This window comes from Dendrobates tinctorius, unplaced genomic scaffold, assembly GCF_039654945.1.
Source record: "Dendrobates tinctorius isolate UK_male_01 unplaced genomic scaffold, ASM3965494v1 ptg000011l, whole genome shotgun sequence".
Taxonomy (NCBI): domain Eukaryota; kingdom Metazoa; phylum Chordata; class Amphibia; order Anura; family Dendrobatidae; genus Dendrobates; species Dendrobates tinctorius.
In genome coordinates, this window is record NW_027361679.1 from 120,019,233 (window position 1) to 120,039,608 (window position 20,376).

Genomic DNA, 20,376 nt, shown 5'->3' on the forward strand with positions numbered 1-20,376 from the left:
CGGGCCAGTACCGGCAAGGGAGACTGGCTGGGAATCCCTGGTCCTGTTGACATTTTGTACGTTTTTTTTCCAAGCTTGCCCTTCCGAGTTTATCCTTCTTGAAAAAAACGTCAGAGATGGCACGCTTCCGTCAACGGCCATTCTAAGCTGAATATGCATGCCCTCGTCAGATCGCAGCCGCTAAGCAGCTTGAGGCCGGGCCAGTACCGGCATGGGAGACTGGCTGGGAATCCCTGGTCCTGTTGACATTTTGTACGTTTTATTTCCAAGCTTGCCCTTCCGAGTTTATCCTTCTTGAAAAGAACGTCAGAGATGGCACGCTTCCGTTAACGGCCATTCTAAGCTGAATATGCATGCCCTCGTCAGATCGCAGCCGCTAAGCAGCTTGAGGCCGGGCCAGTACCGGCATGGGAGACTGGCTGGGAATCCCTGGTCCTGTTGACATTTTGTATGTTTTTTTTCCAAGCTTGCCCTTCCGAGTTTATCCTTCTTGAAAAGAACGTCAGAGATGGCATGCTTCCGTCAACGGCCATTCTAAGCTGAATATGCATGCCCTCGTCAGATCGCAGCAGCTTGAGGCCGGGCCAGTACCGGCATGGGAGACTGGCTGGGAATCCCTGGTCCTGTTGACGTTTTATTTCCAAGCTTGCCCTTCCGAGTTTATCCTTCTTGAAAAGAACGTCAGAGATGGCACGCTTCCGTCAACGGCCATTCTAAGCTGAATATGCATGCCCTCGTCAGATCGCAGCTGCTAAGCAGCTTGAGGCCGGGCCAGTACCAGCATGGGAGACTGGCTGGGAATCCCTGGTCCTGTTGACATTTTGTACGTTTTATTTCCAAGCTTGCCCTTCCGAGTTTATCCTTCTTGAAAAGAACGTCAGAGATGGCACACTTCCGTCAATGGCCCTTCTAAGCTGAATATGCATGCCCTCATCAGATCGCAGCCGCTAAGCAGCCGGAGGCCGTGCCAGTACCGGCATGGGAGACTGGCTGGGAATCCCTGGTCCTGTTGACATTTTGTACGTTTTTTTTCCAAGCTTGCCCTTCCGAGTTTATCCTTCTTGAAAAAAACGTCAGAGATGGCACACTTCTGTCAACGGCCATTCTAAGCTGAATATGCCTGCCCTCGTCAGATTGCAGCCACTAAGCAGCTTGAGGCCGGGCCAGTACCGGCATGGGAGACTGGCTGGGAATCCCTGGTCCTGTTGACATTTTGTACGTTTTTTTTCCAAGCTTGCCCTTCCGAGTTTATCCTTCTTGAAAAGAACGTCAGAGATGGCACGCGTCCGTCAACGGCCATTCTAAGCTGAATATGCATTCCCTCGTCACATCGCAGCCGCTAAGCAGCTTGAGGCTGGGCCAGTACCGGCATAGGAGACTGGCTGGGAATCCCTGGTCCTGTTGACATTTTGTACATTTTTTTTCCAAGCTTGCCCTTCCGAGTTTATCCTTCTTGAAAAGAACGTCAGAGATGGCACGCTTCCGTCAACGGCCATTCTAAGCTGAATATGCATGACCTCGTCAGATCGCAGCCGCTAAGCAGCTTGAGGCCGGGCCAGTACCGGCATGGGAGACTGGCTGGGAATCCCTGGTCCTGTTGACATTTTGTACGTTTTATTTCCAAGCTTGCCCTTCCGAGTTTATCCTTCTTGAAAAGAACGTCAGAGATGGCACGCTTCCGTCAACGGCCATTCTAAGCTGAATATGCATGCCCTCGTCAGATCGCAGCCGCTAAGCAGCTTGAGGCCGGGCCAGTACCGGCATGGGAGACTGGCTGGGAATCCCTGGTCCTGTTGACATTTTGAACGTTTTTTTTCCAAGCTTGCCCTTCCGAGTTTATCCTTCTTGAAAAGAACGTCAGAGATGGCACACTTCCGTCAATGGCCATTCTAAGCTGAATATGCATGCCCTTGTCAGATCGCAGCAGCTTGAGGCCGGGCCAGTACCGGCATGGGAGACTGGCTGGGAATCCCTGGTCCTGCTGACATTTTGTACGTTTTATTTCCAAGCTTGCCCTTCCGAGTTTATCCTTCTTGAAAAGAACGTCAGAGATGGCACACTTCCGTCAATGGCCATTCTAAGCTGAATATGCATGCCCTCGTCAGATCGCAGCCGCTAAGCAGCCTGAGGCCGGGCCAGTACCGGCATGGGAGAATGGCTGGGAATCCCTGGTCCTGTTGAGATGTTGTATGTTTTTTTTCCAAGCTTGCCCTTCCGAGTTTATCCTTCTTGAAAAAAACGTCAGAGATGGCACGCTTCCGTCAACGGCCATTCTAAGCTGAATATGCCTGCCCTCGTCAGAACGCAGCCGCTAAGCAGCTTGAGGCCGGGCCAGTACCGGCATGGGAGACTGGCTGGGAATCCCTGGTCCTGTTGACATTTTGTACGTTTTTTTTCCAAGCTTGCCCTTCCGAGTTTATCCTTCTTGAAAAAAACGTCAGAGATGGCACGCTTCCGTCAACGGCCATTCTAAGCTGAATATGCATTCCCTCGTCAGATCGCAGCCGCTAAGCAGCTTGAGGCCGGGCCAATACCGGCATGGGAGACTGGCTGGGAATCCCTGGTCCTGTTGACATTTTGTACGTTTTATTTCCAAGCTTGCCCTTCCGAGTTTATCCTTCTTGAAAAGAACGTCAGAGATGGCACACTTCCGTCAACGGCCATTCTAAGCTGAATATGCATGCCCTCGTCAGATCGCAGCCGCTAAGCAGCTTGAGGCCGGGCCAGTACCGGCATGGGAGACTGGCTGGGAATCCCTGGTCCTGTTGACATTTTGTACTTTTTTTTTCCAAGCTTGCCCTTCCGAGTTTATCCTTCTTGAAAAAAACGTCAGAGATGGCACGCTTCCGTCAACGGCCATTCTAAGCTGAATATGCATGCCCTCGTCAGATCGCAGCTGCTAAGCAGCTTGAGGCCGGGCCAGTACCGGCATGGGAGACTGGCTGGGAATCCCTGGTCCTGTTGACATTTTGTACGTTTTTTTTCCAAGCTTGCCCTTCCGAGTTTATCCTTCTTGAAAAGAACGTCAGAGATGGCACACTTCCGTCAACGGCCATTCTAAGCTGAATATGCATGCCCTCGTCAGATCGCAGCAGCTTGAGGCCGGGCCAGTACCAGCATGGGAGACTGGCTGGGAATCCCTGGTCCTGTTGACATTTTGTACGTTTTATTTCCAAGCTTGCCCTTCCGAGTTTATCCTTCTTGAAAAGAACGTCAGAGATGGCACACTTCCGTCAATGGCCCTTCTAAGCTGAGTATGCATGCCCTCATCAGATCGCAGCCGCTAAGCAGCCGGAGGCCGGGCCAGTACCGGCATGGGAGACTGGCTGGGAATCCCTGGTCCTGTTGACATTTTGTACGTTTTTTTTCCAAGCTTGCCCTTCCGAGTTTATCCTTCTTGAAAAAAACGTCAGAGATGGCACGCTTCTGTCAACGGCCATTCTAAGCTGAATATGCCTGCCCTCGTCAGATCGCAGCCACTAAGCAGCTTGAGGCCGGGCCAGTACCGGCATGGGAGACTGGCTGGGAATCCCTGGTCCTGTTGACATTTTGTACGTTTTTTTTCCAAGCTTGCCCTTCCGAGTTTATCCTTCTTGAAAAGAACGTCAGAGATGGCACGCGTCCGTCAACGGCCATTCTAAGCTGAATATGCATTCCCTCGTCACATCGCAGCCGCTAAGCAGCTTGAGGCCGGGCCAGTACCGGCATAGGAGACTGGCTGGGAATCCCTGGTCCTGTTGACATTTTGTACATTTTTTTTCCAAGCTTGCCCTTCCGAGTTTATCCTTCTTGAAAAGAACGTCAGAGATGGCACGCTTCCGTCAACGGCCATTCTAAGCTGAATATGCATGCCCTCGTCAGATCGCAGCCGCTAAGCAGCTTGAGGCCGGGCCAGTACCGGCATGGGAGACTGGCTGGGAATCCCTGGTCCTGTTGACATTTTGTATGTTTTTTTTCCAAGCTTGCCCTTCCGAGTTTATCCTTCTTGAAAAGAACGTCAGAGATGGCACGCTTCCGTCAACGGCCATTCTAAGCTGAATATGCATGCCCTCGTCAGATCGCAGCAGCTTGAGGCCGGGCCAGTACCGGCATGGGAGACTGGCTGGGAATCCCTGGTCCTGTTGACATTTTGTACGTTTTATTTCCAAGCTTGCCCTTCCGAGTTTATCCTTCTTGAAAAGAACGTCAGAGATGGCACGCTTCCGTCAACGGCCATTCTAAGCTGAATATGCATGCCCTCGTCAGATCGCAGCCGCTAAGCAGCTTGAGGCTGGGCCAGTACTGGCATGGGAGACTGGCTGGGAATCCCTGGTCGTGTTGACATTTTGTACGTTTTTTTTCCAAGCTTGCCCTTCCGAGTTTATCCTTCTTGAAAAGAACGTCAGAGATGGCACACTTCCGTCAATGGCCATTCTAAGCTGAATATGCATGCCCTTGTCAGATCGCAGCAGCTTGAGGCCGGGCCAGTACCGGCATGGGAGACTGGCTGGGAATCCCTGGTCCTGTTGACATTTTGTACGTTTTATTTCCAAGCTTGCCCTTCCGAGTTTATCCTTCTTGAAAAGAACGTCAGAGATTGCACACTTCCGTCAATGGCCATTCTAAGCTAAATATGCATGCCCTCGTCAGATCGCAGCTGCTAAGCAGCCTGAGGCTGGGCCAGTACCGGCATGGGAGACTGGCTGGGAATCCCTGGTCCTGTTGACATTTTGTACGTTTTTTTTCCAAGCTTGCCCTTCCGAGTTTATCCTTCTTGAAAAAAACGTCAGAGATGGCACGCTTCCGTCAACGGCCATTCTAAGCTGAATATGCCTGCCCTCGTCAGATCGCAGCCGCTAAGCAGCTTGAGGCCGGGCCAGTACTGGCATGGGAGACTGGCTGGGAATCCCTGGTCCTGTTGACAATTTGTACGTTTTTTTCCAAGCTTGCCCTTCCGAGTTTATTCTTCTTGAAAAAAACGTCAGAGATGGCACGCTTCCGTCAACGGCCATTCTAAGCTGAATATGCATGCCCTCGTCAGATCGCAGCCGCTAAGCAGCTTGAGGCCGGGCCAGTACCGGCATGGGAGACTGGCTGGGAATCCCTGGTCCTGTTGACATTTTGTACGTTTTATTTCCAAGCTTGCCCTTCCGAGTTTATCCTTCTTGAAAAGAACGTCAGAGATGGCACGCTTCCGTCAACGGCCATTCTAAGCTGAATATGCATGCCCTCGTCAGATCGCAGCCGCTAAGCAGCTTGAGGCCGGGCCAGTACCGGCATGGGAGACTGGCTGGGAATCCCTGGTCCTGTTGACATTTTGAATGTTTTTTTTCCAAGCTTGCCCTTCCGAGTTTATCCTTCTTGAAAAGAACGTCAGAGATGGCACGCTTCAGTCAACGGCCATTCTAATCTTAATATGCATGCCCTCGTCAGATCGCAGCAGCTTGAGGTCGGGCCAGTACCGGCATGGGAGACTGGCTGGGAATCCCTGGTCCTGTTGACATTTTGTACGTTTTATTTCCAAGCTTGCCCTTCCGAGTTTATCCTTCTTGAAAAGAACGTCAGAGATGGCACACTTCCGTCAATGGCCATTCTAAGCTGAATATGCATGCCCTCATCAGATCGCAGCCGCTAAGCAGCCTGAGGCCAGGCCAGTACCGGCATGGGAGACTGGCTGGGAATCCCTGGTCCTGTTGACATTTTGTACGTTTTTTTTCCAAGCTTGCCCTTCCAAGTTTATCCTTCTTGAAAAAAACGTCAGAGATGGCACGCTTCTGTCAACGGCCATTCTAAGCTGAATATGCCTGCCCTCGTCAGATCGCAGCCGCTAAGCAGCTTGAGGCCGGGCCAGTACCGGCATGGGAGACTGGCTGGGAATCCCTGGTCCTGTTGACATTTTGTACGTTTTTTTTCCAAGCTTGCCCTTCCGAGTTTATCCTTCTTGAAAAGAACGTCAGAGATGGCACGCGTCCGTCAACGGCCATTCTAAGCTGAATATGCATACCCTCGTCACATCGCAGCCGCTAAGCAGCTTGAGGCTGGGCCAGTACCGGCATGGGAGACTGGCTGGGAATCCCTGGTCCTGTTGACATTTTGTACGTTTTATTTCCAAGCTTGCCCTTCCGAGTTTATCCTTCTTGAAAAGAACGTCAGAGATGGCACGCTTCCGTCAACGGCCATTCTAAGCTGAATATGCATCCCCTCGTCAGATCGCAGCCGCTAAGCAGCTTGAGGCCGGGCCAGTACCGGCATGGGAGACTGGCTGGGAATCCCTGGTCCTGTTGACATTTTGTACGTTTTATTTCCAAGCTTGCCCTTCCGAGTTTATCCTTCTTGAAAAGAACGTCAGAGATGGCACGCTTCTGTCAACGGCCATTCTAAGCTGAATATGCATGCCCTCGTCAGATCGCAGCCGCTAAGCAGCTTGAGGCCGGGCCAGTACCGGCATGGGAGACTGGCTGGGAATCCCTGGTCCTGTTGACATTTTGTACGTTTTATTTCCAAGCTTGCCCTTCCGAGTTTATCCTTCTTGAAAAGAACGTCAGAGATGGCACGCTTCCGTCAACGGCCATTCTAAGCTGAATATGCATGCTCTCGTCAGATCGCAGCAGCTTGAGGCCGGGCCAGTACCGGCATGGGAGACTGGCTGGGAATCCCTGGTCCTGTTGACATTTTGTACGTTTTTTTTTCCAAGCTTGCCCTTCCGAGTTTATCCTTCTTGAAAAGAACGTCAGAGATGGCACGCTTCCGTCAACGGCCATTCTAAACTGAATATGCATGCCCTCGTCACATCGCAGCCGCTAAGCAGCTTGAGGCCGGGCCAGTACCGGCATGGGAGACTGGCTGGGAATCCCTGGTCCTGTTGACATTTTGTACGTTTTATTTCCAAGCTTGCCCTTCCGAGTTTATCCTTCTTGAAAAAAACGTCAGAGATGGCACGCTTCCGTCAACGGCCATTCTAAGCTGAATATGCATTCCCTCGTCAGATCGCAGCCTCTAAGCAGCTTGAGGCCGGGCCAGTACCGGCATGGGAGACTGGCTGGGAATCCCTGGTCCTGTTGACATTCTGTATGTTTTTTTTCCAAGCTTGCCCTTCCGAGTTTATCCTTCTTGAAAAAAACGTCAGAGATGGCACGCTTCCATCATCGGCCATTCTAAGCTGAATATGCATTCCCTCGTCACATCGCAGCCGCTAAGCAGCTTGAGGCCGGGCCAGTACCGGCATGGGAGACTGGCTGGGAATCCCTGGTCCTGTTGACATTTTGTACGTTTTATTTCCAAGCTTGCCCTTCCGAGTTTATCCTTCTTGAAAAGAACGTCAGAGATGGCACGCTTCCGTCAACGGCCATTCTAAGCTGAATATGCATGCCCTTGTCAGATCGCAGCCGCTAAGCAGCTTGAGGCCGGGCCAGTACCGGCATGGGAGACTGGCTGGGAATCCCTGGTCCTGTTGACATTTTGTACGTTTTTTTTCCAAGCTTGCCCTTCCGAGTTTATCCTTCTTGAAAAAAACATCAGAGATGGCACGCTTCCGTCAACGGCCATTCTAAGCTGAATATGCCTGCCCTCGTCAGATCGCAGCCGCTAAGGAGCTTGAGGCAGGGCCAGTACCGGCATGGGAGACTGGCTGGGAATCCCTGGTCCTGTTGACATTTTGTACGTTTTTTTTCCAAGCTTGCCCTTCCGAGTTTATCCTTCTTGAAAAGAACGTCAGAGATGGCACGCTTCCGTCAATGGCCATTCTAACCTGAATATGCATGCCCTCGTCAGATCGCAGCCGCTAAGCAGCTTGAGGCCGGGCCAGTACCGGCATGGGAGACTGGCTGGGAATCCCTGGTCCTGTTGACATTTTGTACGTTTTTTTTCCAAGCTTGCCCTTCCGAGTTTATCCTTCTTGAAAAAAACGTCAGAGATGGCACGCTTCCGTCAGCGGCCATTCTAAGCTGAATATGCATGCCCTCGTCAGATTGCAGCCGCTAAGCAGCTTGAGGCTGGGCCAGTACCGGCATGGGAGACAGGCTGGGAATCCCTGGTCCTGTTGACATTTTGTACGTTTTATTTCCAAGCTTGCCCTTCCGAGTTTATCCTTCTTGAAAAGAACGTCAGAGATGGCACGCTTCCGTCAACGGCCATTCTAAGCTGAATATGCATGCCCTCGTCAGATCGCAGCTGCTAAGCAGCTTGAGGCTGGGCCAGTACCGGCATGGGAGACTGGCTGGGAATCCCTGGTCCTGTTGACATTTTGTATGTTTTTTTTCCAAGCTTGCCCTTCCGAGTTTATCCTTCTTGAAAAGAACGTCAGAGATGGCACGCTTCCGTCAACGGCCATTCTAAGCTGAATATGCATGCCCTCGTCAGATCGCAGCAGCCTGAGGCCGGGCCAGTACCAGCATGGGAGACTGGCTCGGAATCCCTGGTCCTGTTGACATTTTGTACGTTTTATTTCCAAGCTTGCCCTTCCGAGTTTATCCTTCTTGAAAAGAACGTCAGAGATGGCACACTTCCGTCAATGGCCCTTCTAAGCTGAATATGCATGCCCTCATCAGATCGCAGCCGCTAAGCAGCCGGAGGCCGGGCCAGTACCGACATGGGAGACTGGCTGGGAATCCCTGGTCCTGTTGACATTTTGTACGTTTTTTTTCCAAGCTTGCCCTTCCGAGTTTATCCTTCTTGAAAAAAACGTCAGAGATGGCACGCTTCCGTCAACGGCCATTCTAAGCTGAATATGCCTGCCCTCGTCAGATCGCAGCCACTAAGCAGCTTGAGGCCGGGCCAGTACCGGCATGGGAGACTGGCTGGGAATCCCTGGTCCTGTTGACATTTTGTACGTTTTTTTTTCCAAGCTTGCCCTTCCGAGTTTATCCTTCTTGAAAAAAACGTCAGAGATGGCACGCGTCCGTCAACGGCCATTCTAAGCTGAATATGCATGCCCTCGTCACATCGCAGCCGCTAAGCAGCTTGAGGCCGGGCCAGTACCGGCATGGGAGACTGGCTTGGAATCCCTGGTCCTGTTGACATTTTGTACATTTTTTTTCCAAGCTTGCCCTTCCGAGTTTATCCTTCTTGAAAAGAACGTCAGAGATGGCACGCTTCCGTCAACGGCCATTCTAAGCTGAATATGCATGCCCTTGTCAGATCGCAGCCGCTAAGCAGCTTGAGGCCGGGCCAGTACCGGCATGGGAGACTGGCTGGGAATCCCTGGTCCTGTTGACATTTTGTACGTTTTTTTTCCAAGCTTGCCCTTCCGAGTTTATCCTTCTTGAAAAGAACGTCAGAGATGGCACACTTCCGTCAATGGCCATTCTAAGCTGAATATGCATGCCCTCGTCAGATCGCAGCAGCTTGAGGCCGGGCCAGTACCGGCAATGGAGACTGGCTGGGAATCCCTGGTCCTGTTGACATTTTGTACGTTTTATTTCCAAGCTTGCCCTTCCGAGTTTATCCTTCTTGAAAAGAACGTCAGAGATAGCACAATTCCGTCTATGGCCATTCTAAGCTGAATATGCATGCCCTCGTCAGATCGCAGCCGCTAAGCAGCCTGAGGCCGGGCCAGTACCGGCATGGGAGACTGGCTGGGAATCCCTGGTCCTGTTGACATTTTGTATGTTTTTTTTCCAAGCTTGCCCTTCCGAGTTTATCCTTCTTGAAAAAAACGTCAGAGATGGCACGCTTCCGTCAACGGCCATTCTAAGCTGAATATGCCTGCCCGCGTCAGATCGCAGCCGCTAAGCAGCTTGAGGCCGGGCCAGTACCGGCATGGGAGACTGGCTGGGAATCCCTGGTCCTGTTGACATTTTGTACGTTTTTTTTCCAAGCTTGCCCTTCCGAGTTTATCCTTCTTGAAAAAAACGTCAGAGATGGCACGCTTCCGTCAACGGCCATTCTAAGCTGAATATGCATGCCCTCGTCAGATCGCAGCCGCTAAGCAGCTTGAGGCCGGGCCAGTACCGGCATGGGAGACTGGCTGGGAATCCCTGGTCCTGTTGACATTTTGTACGTTTTATTTCCAAGCTTGCCCTTCCGAGTTTATCCTTCTTGAAAAGAACGTCAGAGATGGCACGCTTCCGTTAACGGCCATTCTAAGCTGAATATGCATGCCCTCGTCAGATCGCAGCCGCTAAGCAGCTTGAGGCCGGGCCAGTACCGGCATGGGAGACTGGCTGGGAATCCCTGGTCCTGTTGACATTTTGTATGTTTTTTTTCCAAGCTTGCCCTTCCGAGTTTATCCTTCTTGAAAAGAACGTCAGAGATGGCATCCTTCCGTCAACGGCCATTCTAAGCTGAATATGCATGCCCTCGTCAGATCGCAGCAGCTTGAGGCCGGGCCAGTACCGGCATGGGAGACTGGCTGGGAATCCCTGGTCCTGTTGACATTTTGTACGTTTTATTTCCAAGCTTGCCCTTCCGAGTTTATCCTTCTTGAAAAGAACGTCAGAGATGGCACGCTTCCGTCAACGGCCATTCTAAGCTGAATATGCATGCCCTCGTCAGATCGCAGCCGCTAAGCAGCTTGAGGCTGGGCCAGTACTGGCATGGGAGACTGGCTGGGAATCCCTGGTCGTGTTGACATTTTGTACGTTTTTTTTCCAAGCTTGCCCTTCCGAGTTTATCCTTCTTGAAAAGAACGTCAGAGATGGTACACTTCCGTCAATGGCCATTCTAAGCTGAATATGCATGCCCTTGTCAGATCGCAGCAGCTTGAGGCCGGGCCAGTACCGGCATGGGAGACTGGCTGGGAATCCCTGGTCCTGTTGACATTTTGTACGTTTTATTTCCAAGCTTGCCCTTCCGAGTTTATCCTTCTTGAAAAGAACGTCAGAGATTGCACACTTCCGTCAATGGCCATTCTAAGCTAAATATGCATGCCCTCGTCAGATCGCAGCTGCTAAGCAGCCTGAGGCCGGGCCAGTACCGGCATGGGAGACTGGCTGGGAATCCCTGGTCCTGTTGACATTTTGTACGTTTTTTTTCCAAGCTTGCCCTTCCGAGTTTATCCTTCTTGAAAAAAACGTCAGAGATGGCACGCTTCCGTCAACGGCCATTCTAAGCTGAATATGCCTGCCCTCGTCAGATCGCAGCCGCTAAGCAGCTTGAGGCCGGGCCAGTACTGGCATGGGAGACTGGCTTGGAATCCCTGGTCCTGTTGACATTTTGTACATTTTTTTCCAAGCTTGCCCTTCCGAGTTTATTCTTCTTGAAAAAAACATCAGAGATGGCACGCTTCCGTCAACGGCCATTCTAAGCTGAATATGCATGCCCTCGTCAGATCGCAGCCGCTAAGCAGCTTGAGGCCGGGCCAGTACCGGCATGGGAGACTGGCTGGGAATCCCTGGTCCTGTTGACATTTTGTACGTTTTATTTCCAAGCTTGCCCTTCCGAGTTTATCCTTCTTGAAAAGAACGTCAGAGATGGCACGCTTCCGTCAACGGCCATTCTAAGCTGAATATGCATGCCCTCGTCAGATCGCAGCCGCTAAGCAGCTTGAGGCCGGGCCAGTACCGGCATGGGAGACTGGCTGGGAATCCCTGGTCCTGTTGACATTTTGAATGTTTTTTTTCCAAGCTTGCCCTTCCGAGTTTATCCTTCTTGAAAAGAACGTCAGAGATGGCACGCTTCCGTCAACGGCCATTCTAAGCTGAATATGCATGCCCTCGTCAGATCGCAGCAGCTTGAGGCCGGGCCAGTACCGGCATGGGAGACTGGCTGGGAATCCCTGGTCCTGTTGACATTTTGTACGTTTTATTTCCAAGCTTGCCCTTCCGAGTTTATCCTTCTTGAAAAGAACGTCAGAGATGGCACACTTCCGTCAATGGCCATTCTAAGCTGAATATGCATGCCCTCATCAGATCGCAGCCGCTAAGCAGCCTGAGGCCGGGCCAGTACCGGCATGGGAGACTGGCTGGGAATCCCTGGTCCTGTTGACATTTTGTACGTTTTTTTTCCAAGCTTGCCCTTCCGAGTTTATCCTTCTTGAAAAAAACGTCAGAGATGGCACCCTTCCGTCAACGGCCATTCTAAGCTGAATATCCCTGCCCTCGTCAGATCGCAGCCGCTAAGCAGCTTGAGGCCGGGCCAGTACCGCCATGGGAGACTTGCTGGGAATCCCTGGTCCTGTTGACATTTTGTACGTTTTTTTTCCAAGCTTGCCCTTCCGAGTTTATCCTTCTTGAAAAGAACGTCAGAGATGGCACGCGTCCGTCAACGGCCATTCTAAGCTCAATATGCATACCCTCGTCACATCGCAGCCGCTAAGCAGCTTGAGGCTGGGCCAGTACCGGCATGGGAGACTGGCTGGGAATCCCTGGTCCTGTTGACATTTTGTACGTTTTATTTCCAAGCTTGCCCTTCCGAGTTTATCCTTCTTGAAAAGAACGTCAGAGATGGCACGCTTCCGTCAACGGCCATTCTAAGCTGAATATGCATCCCCTTGTCAGATCGCAGCCGCTAAGCAGCTTGAGGCCGGGCCAGTACCGGCATGGGAGACTGGCTGGGAATCCCTGGTCCTGTTGACATTTTGTACGTTTTATTTCCAAGCTTGCCCTTCCGAGTTTATCCTTCTTGAAAAGAACGTCAGAGATAGCACGCTTCTGTCAACGGCCATTCTAAGCTGAATATGCATGCCCTCGTCAGATCGCAGCCGCTAAGCAGCTTGAGGCCGGGCCAGTACCGGCATGGGAGACTGGCTGGGAATCCCTGGTCCTGTTGACATTTTGTACGTTTTATTTCCAAGCTTGCCCTTCCGAGTTTATCCTTCTTGAAAAGAACGGCAGAGATGGCACGCTTCCGTCAACGGCCATTCTAAGCTGAATATGCATGCCCTCGTCAGATCGCAGCAGCTTGAGGCCGGGCCAGTACCGGCATGGGAGACTGGCTGGGAATCCCTGGTCCTGTTGACATTTTGTACGTTTTTTTTTCCAAGCTTGCCCTTCCGAGTTTATCCTTCTTGAAAAGAACGTCAGAGATGACACGCTTCCGTCAACGGCCATTCTAAACTGAATATGCATGCCCTCGTCACATCGCAGCCGCTAAGCAGCTTGAGGCCGGGCCAGTACCGGCATGGGAGACTGGCTGGGAATCCCTGGTCCTGTTGACATTTTGTACGTTTTATTTCCAAGCTTGCCCTTCCGAGTTTATCCTTCTTGAAAAAAACGTCAGAGATGGCACGCTTCCGTCAACGGCCATTCTAAGCTGAATATGCATTCCCTCGTCAGATCGCAGCCTCTAAGCAGCTTGAGGCCGGGCCAGTACCGGCATGGGAGACTGGCTGGGAATCCCTGGTCCTGTTGACATTCTGTATGTTTTTTTTCCAAGCTTGCCCTTCCGAGTTTATCCTTCTTGAAAAAAACGTCAGAGATGGCACGCTTCCATCATCGGCCATTCTAAGCTGAATATGCATTCCCTCGTCACATCGCAGCCGCTAAGCAGCTTGAGGCCGGGCCAGTACCGGCATGGGAGACTGGCTGGGAATCCCTGGTCCTGTTGACATTTTGTACGTTTTATTTCCAAGCTTGCCCTTCCGAGTTTATCCTTCTTGAAAAGAACGTCAGAGATGGCACGCTTCCGTCAACGGCCATTCTAAGCTGAATATGCATGCCCTCGTCAGATCGCAGCCGCTAAGCAGCTTGAGGCCGGGCCAGTACCGGCATGGGAGACTGGCTGGGAATCCCTGGTCCTGTTGACATTTTGTACGTTTTTTTTCCAAGCTTGCCCTTCCGAGTTTATCCTTCTTGAAAAAAACGTCAGAGATGGCACGCTTCCGTCAACGGCCATTCTAAGCTGAATATGCCTGCCCTCGTCAGATCGCAGCCGCTAAGCAGCTTGAGGCCGGGCCAGTACCGTCATGGGAGACTGGCTGGGAATCCCTGGTCCTGTTGACATTTTGTACGTTTTTTTTCCAAGCTTGCCCTTCCGAGTTTATCCTTCTTGAAAAGAACGTCAGAGATGGCACGCTTCCGTCAACGGCGATTCTAAGCTGAATATGCATGCCCTCGTCAGATCGCAGCCGCTAAGCAGCTTGAGGCCGGGCCAGTACCGGCATGGGAGACTGGCTGGGAATCACTGATCGTGTTGACATTTTGTACGTTTTATTTCCAAGCTTGCCCTTTCGAGTTTAACCTTCTTGAAAAGAACGTCAGAGATGGCACACTTCCGTCAATGGCCATTCTAAGCTGAATATGCATGCCCTCGTCAGATTGCAGCTGCTAAGCTGCTTGAGGCTGGGCCAGTACCGGCATGGGAGACTGGCTGGGAATCCCTGGTCCTGTTGACATTTTGTACGTTTTATTTCCAAGCTTGCCCTTCCGAGTTTATCCTTCTTGAAAAGAACGTCAGAGATGGCACGCTTCCGTCAATGGCCATTCTAAGCTGAATATGCATGCCCTCGTCAGATCGCAGCCGCTAAGCAGCTTGAGGCCGGGCCAGTACCGGCATGGGAGACTGGCTGGGAATCCCTGGTCCTGTTGACATTTTGTACGTTTTTTTTCCAAGCTTGCCCTTCCGAGTTTATCCTTCTTGAAAAGAACGTCAGAGATGGCACTCTTCCGTCAACGGCCATTCTAAGCTGAATATGCATGCCCTCGTCAGATCGCAGCAGCTTGAGGCCGGGCCAGTACCAGCATGGGAGACTGGCTGGGAATCCCTGGTCCTGTTGACATTTTGTACGTTTTATTTCCAAGCTTGCCCTTCCGAGTTTATCCTTCTTCAAAAGAACGTCAGAGATGGCACACTTCCGTCAATGGCCCTTCTAAGCTGAATATGCATGCCCTCATCAGATCGCAGCCGCTAAGCAGCCGGAGGCCGGGCCAGTACCGGCATGGGAGACTGGCTGGGAATCCCTGGTCCTGTTGACATTTTGTACGTTTTTTTTCCAAGCTTGCCCTTCCGAGTTTATCCTTCTTGAAAAAAACGTCAGAGATGGCACGCTTCCGTCAACGGCCATTCTAAGCTGAATATGCCTGCCCTCGTCAGATCGCAGCCACTAAGCAGCTTGAGGCCAGGCCAGTACCGGCATGGGAGACTGGCTGGGAATCCCAGGTCCTGTTGACATTTTGTACGTTTTTTTTCCAAGCTTGCCCTTCCGAGTTTATCCTTCTTGAAAAGAACGTCAGAGATGGCACGCGTCCGTCAACGGCCATTCTAAGCTGAATATGCATGCCCTCGTCACATCGCAGCCGCTAAGCAGCTTGAGGCCGGGCCAGTACCGGCATAGGAGACTGGCTGGGAATCCCTGGTCCTGTTGACATTTTGTACATTTTTTTTCCAAGCTTGCCCTTCCGAGTTTATCCTTCTTGAAAAGAACGTCAGAGATGGCACGCTTCCGTCAACGGCCATTCTAAGCTGAATATGCATGCCCTCGTCAGATCGCAGCCGCTAAGCAGCTTGAGGCCGGGCCAGTACCGGCATGGGAGACTGGCTGGGAATCCCTGGTCCTGTTGACATTTTGTACGTTTTTTTTCCAAGCTTGCCCTTCCGAGTTTATCCTTCTTGAAAAGAACGTCAGAGATGGCACACTTCCGTCAATGGCCATTCTAAGCTGAATATGCATGCCCTCGTCAGATCGCAGCAGCTTGAGGCCGGGCCAGTACCGGCATGGGAGACTGGCTGGGAATCCCTGGTCCTGTTGACATTTTGTACGTTTTATTTCCAAGCTTGCCCTTCCGAGTTTATCCTTCTTGAAAAGAACGTCAGAGATGGCACGCTTCCGTCAACGGCCATTCTAAGCTGAATATGCATGCCCTCGTCAGATCGCAGCCGCTAAGCAGCTTGAGGCCGGGCCAGTACCAGCATGGGAGACTGGCTGGGAATCCCTGGTCCTGTTGACATTTTGAATGTTTTTTTTCCAAGCTTGCCCTTCCGAGTTTATCCTTCTTGAAAAGAACGTCAGAGATGGCACGCTTCCGTCAACGGCCATTCTAAGCTGAATATGCATGCCCTCGTCAGATCGCAGCAGCTTGAGGCCGGGCCAGTACCGGCATGGGAGACTGGCTGGGAATCCCTGGTCCTGTTGACATTTTGTACGTTTTATTTCCAAGCTTGCCCTTCCGAGTTTATCCTTCTTGAAAAGAACGTCAGAGATGGCACACTTCCGTCAATGGCCATTCTAAGCTGAATATGCATGCCCTCATCAGATCGCAGCCGCTAAGCAGCCTGAGGCCGGGCCAGTACCGGCATGGGAGACTGGCTGGGAATCCCTGGTCCTGTTGAAATTTTGTACGTTTTTTTTCCAAGCTTGCCCTTCCGAGTTTATCCTTCTTGAAAAAAACGTCAGAGATGGCACGCTTCCGTCAACGGCCATTCTAAGCTGAATATGCCTGCCCTCGTCAGATCGCAGCCGCTAAGCAGCTTGAGGCCGGGCCAGTACCGGCATGGGAGACTGGCTGGGAATCCCTGGTCCTGTTGACATTTTGTACGTTTTTTTTCCAAGCTTGCCCTTCCGAGTTTATCCTTCTTGAAAAGAACGTCAGAGATGGCACGCGTCCGTCAACGGCCATTCTAAGCTGAATATGCATACCCTCGTCACAACGCAGCCGCTAAGCAGCTTGAGGCTGGGCCAGTACCGGCATGGGAGACTGGCTGGGAATCCCTGGTCCTGTTGACATTTTGTACGTTTTATTTCCAAGCTTGCCCTTCCGAGTTTATCCTTCTTGAAAAGAACGTCAGAGATGGCACGCTTCCGTCAACGGCCATTCTAAGCTGAATATGCATCCCCTCGTCAGATCGCAGCCCCTAAGCAGCTTGAGGCCGGGCCAGTACCGGCATGGGAGACTGGCTGGGAATCCCTGGTCCTGTTGACGTTTTGTACGTTTTATTTCCAAGCTTGCCCTTCCGAGTTTATCCTTCTTGAAAAAAACGTCAGAGATGGCACGCTTCTGTCAACGGCCATTCTAAGCTGAATATGCATGCCCTCGTCAGATCGCAGCCGCTAAGCAGCTTGAGGCCGGGCCAGTACCGGCATGGGAGACTGGCTGGGAATCCCTGGTCCTGTTGACATTTTGTACGTTTTATTTCCAAGCTTGCCCTTCCGAGTTTATCCTTCTTGAAAAGAACGTCAGAGATGGCACGCTTCCGTCAACGGCCATTCTAAGCTGAATATGCTTGCCCTCGTCAGATCGCAGCAGCTTGAGGCCGGGCCAGTACCGGCATGGGAGACTGGCTGGGAATCCCTGGTCCTGTTGACATTTTGTACGTTTTTTTTTCCAAGCTTGCCCTTCCGAGTTTATCCTTCTTGAAAAGAACGTCAGAGATGGCACGCTTCCGTCAACGGCCATTCTAAACTGAATATGCATGCCCTCGTCATATCGCAGCCGCTAAGCAGCTTGAGGCCGGGCCAGTACCGGCATGGGAGACTGGCTCGGAATCCCTGGTCCTGTTGACATTTTGTACGTTTTATTTCCAAGCTTGCCCTTCCGAGTTTATCCTTCTTGAAAAAAACGTCAGAGATGGCACGCTTCCGTCAACGGCCATTCTAAGCTGAATATGCATTCCCTCGTCAGATCGCAGCCTCTAAGCAGCTTGAGGCCGGGCCAGTACCGGCATGGGAGACTGGCTGGGAATCCCTGGTCCTGTTGACATTCTGTATGTTTTTTTTCCAAGCTTGCCCTTCCGAGTTTATCCTTCTTGAAAAAAACGTCAGAGATGGCACGCTTCCATCATCGGTCATTCTAAGCTGAATATGCATTCCCTCGTCACATCGCAGCCGCTAAGCAGCTTGAGTCCGGGCCAGTACCGGCATGGGAGACTGGCTGGGAATCCCTGGTCCTGTTGACATTTTGTACGTTTTATTTCCAAGCTTGCCCTTCCGAGTTTATCCTTCTTGAAAAGAACGTCAGAGATGGCACGCTTCCGTCAACGGCCATTCTAATCTGAATATGCATGCCCTTGTCAGATCGCAGCCGCTAAGCAGCTTGAGGCCGGGCCAGTACCGGCATGGGAGACTGGCTGGGAATCCCTGGTCCTGTTGACATTTTGTACGTTTTTTTTCCAAGCTTGCCCTTCCGAGTTTATCCTTCTTGAAAAAAACGTCAGAGATGGCACGCTTCCGTCAACGGCCATTCTAAGCTGAATATGCCTGCCCTCGTCAGATCGCAGCCGCTAAGCAGCTTGAGGCCGGGCCAGTACCGGCATGGGAGACTGGCTGGGAATCCCTGTTCCTGTTGACATTTTGTACGTTTTTTTTCCAAGCTTGCCCTTCCGAGTTTATCCTTCTTGAAAAGAACGTCAGAGATGGCACTCTTCCGTCAACGGCCATTCTAAGCTGAATATGCATGCCCTCGTCAGATCGCAGCCGCTAAGCAGCTTGAGGCTGGGCCAGTACCGGCATGGGAGACTGGCTGGGGATCACTGATCGTGTTGACATTTTGTACGTTTTATTTCCAAGCTTGCCCTTTCGAGTTTAACCTTCTTGAAAAGAACGTCAGAGATGGCACACTTCCGTCAATGGCCATTCTAAGCTGAATATGCATGCCCTCGTCAGATTGCAGCTGCTAAGCAGCTTGAGGCTGGGCCAGTACCGGCATGGGAGACTGGCTGGGAATCCCTGGTCCTGTTGACATTTTGTACGTTTTATTTCCAAGCTTGCCCTTCCGAGTTTATCCTTCTTGAAAAGAACGTCAGAGATGGCACGCTTCCGTCAATGGCCATTCTAAGCTGAATATGCATGCCCTCGTCAGATCGCAGCCGCTAAGCAGCTTGAGGCCGGGCCAGTACCGGCATGGGAGACTGGCTGGGAATCCCTGGTCCTGTTGACATTTTGTACGTTTTTTTTCCAAGCTTGCCCTTCCGAGTTTATCCTTCTTGAAAAAAACGTCAGAGATGGCACTCTTCCGTCAACGGCCATTCTAAGCCGAATATGCATGGCCTCGTCAGATTGCAGCCGCTAAGCAGCTTGAGGCTGGGCCAGTACCGGCATGGGAGACTGGCTGGGAATCCCTGGTCCTGTTGACATTTTGTACGTTTTATTTCCAAGCTTGCCCTTCCGAGTTTATCCTTCTTGAAAAGAACGTCAGAGATGGCACGCTTCCGTCAACGGCCATTCTAAGCTGAATATGCATGCCCTCGTCAGATCGCAGCTGCTAAGCAGCTTGAGGCCGGGCCAGTACCGGCATGGGAGACTGGCTGGGAATCCCTGGTCCTGTTGACATTTTGTATGTTTTTTTTCCAAGCTTGCCCTTCCGAGTTTATCCTTCTTGAAAAGAACGTCAGAGATGGCACGCTTCCGTCAACGGCCATTCTAAGCTGAATATGCCTGCCCTCGTCAGATCGCAGCCACTAAGCAGCTTGAGGCCGGGCCAGTACCGGCATGGGAGACTGGCTGGGAATCCCTGGTCCTGTTGACATTTTGTACGTTTTTTTTCCAAGCTTGCCCTTCCGAGTTTATCCTTCTTGAAAAGAACGTCAGAGATGGCACGCGTCCGTCAACGGCCATTCTAAGCTGAATATGCATACCCTCGTCACATCGCAGCCGCTAAGCAGCTTGAGGCCGGGCCAGTACCGGCATAGGAGACTGGCTGGGAATCCCTGGTCCTGTTGACATTTTGTACATTTTTTTTCCAAGCTTGCCCTTCCGAGTTTATCCTTCTTGAAAAGAACGTCAGAGATGGCACGCTTCCGTCAACGGCCATTCTAAGCTGAATATGCATGCCCTCGTCAGATCGCAGCCGCTAAGCAGCTTGAGGCCGGGCCAGTACCGGCATGGGAGACTGGCTGGGAATCCCTGGTCCTGTTGACATTTTGTACGTTTTTTTTCCAAGCTTGCCCTTCCGAGTTTATCCTTCTTGAAAAGAACGTCAGAGATGGCACACTTCCGTCAATGGCCATTCAAAGCTGAATATGCATGCCCTCGTCAGATCGCAGCAGCTTGAGGCCGGGCCAGTACCGGCATGGGAGACTGGCTGGGAATCCCTGGTCCTGTTGACATTTTGTACATTTTATTTCCAAGCTTGCCCTTCCGAGTTTATCCTTCTTGAAAAGAACGTCAGAGATGGCACACTTCCGTCAATGGCCATTCTAAGCTGAATATGCATGCCCTCGTCAGATCGCAGCTGCTAAGCAGCCTGAGGCCGGGCCAGTACCGGCATGGGAGACTGGCTGGGAATCCCTGGTCCTGTTGACATTTTGTATGTTTTTTTTCCAAGCTTGCCCTTCCGAGTTTATCCTTCTTGAAAAAAACGTCAGAGATGGCACGCTTCCGTCAACGGCCATTCTAAGCTGAATATGCCTGCCCTCGTCAGATCGCAGCCGCTAAGCAGCTTGAGGCCGGGCCAGTACCGGCATGGGAGACTGGCTGGGAATCCCTGGTCCGGTTGACATTTTGTACGTTTTTTTTCCTAGCTTGCCCTTCCGAGTTTATCCTTCTTGAAAAAAACGTCAGAGATGGCACGCTTCCGTCAACGGCCATTC

At 51.6% G+C, this 20,376-nt stretch overlaps 1 pseudogene; it reads left to right on the forward strand.

Moving 5' to 3' along the window:
* Positions 1-129: 129 nt before the first annotated feature.
* On the forward strand, positions 130-248 carry LOC141054853 (5S ribosomal RNA; annotated as a pseudogene).
* Positions 249-20,376: the final 20,128 nt, after the last annotated feature.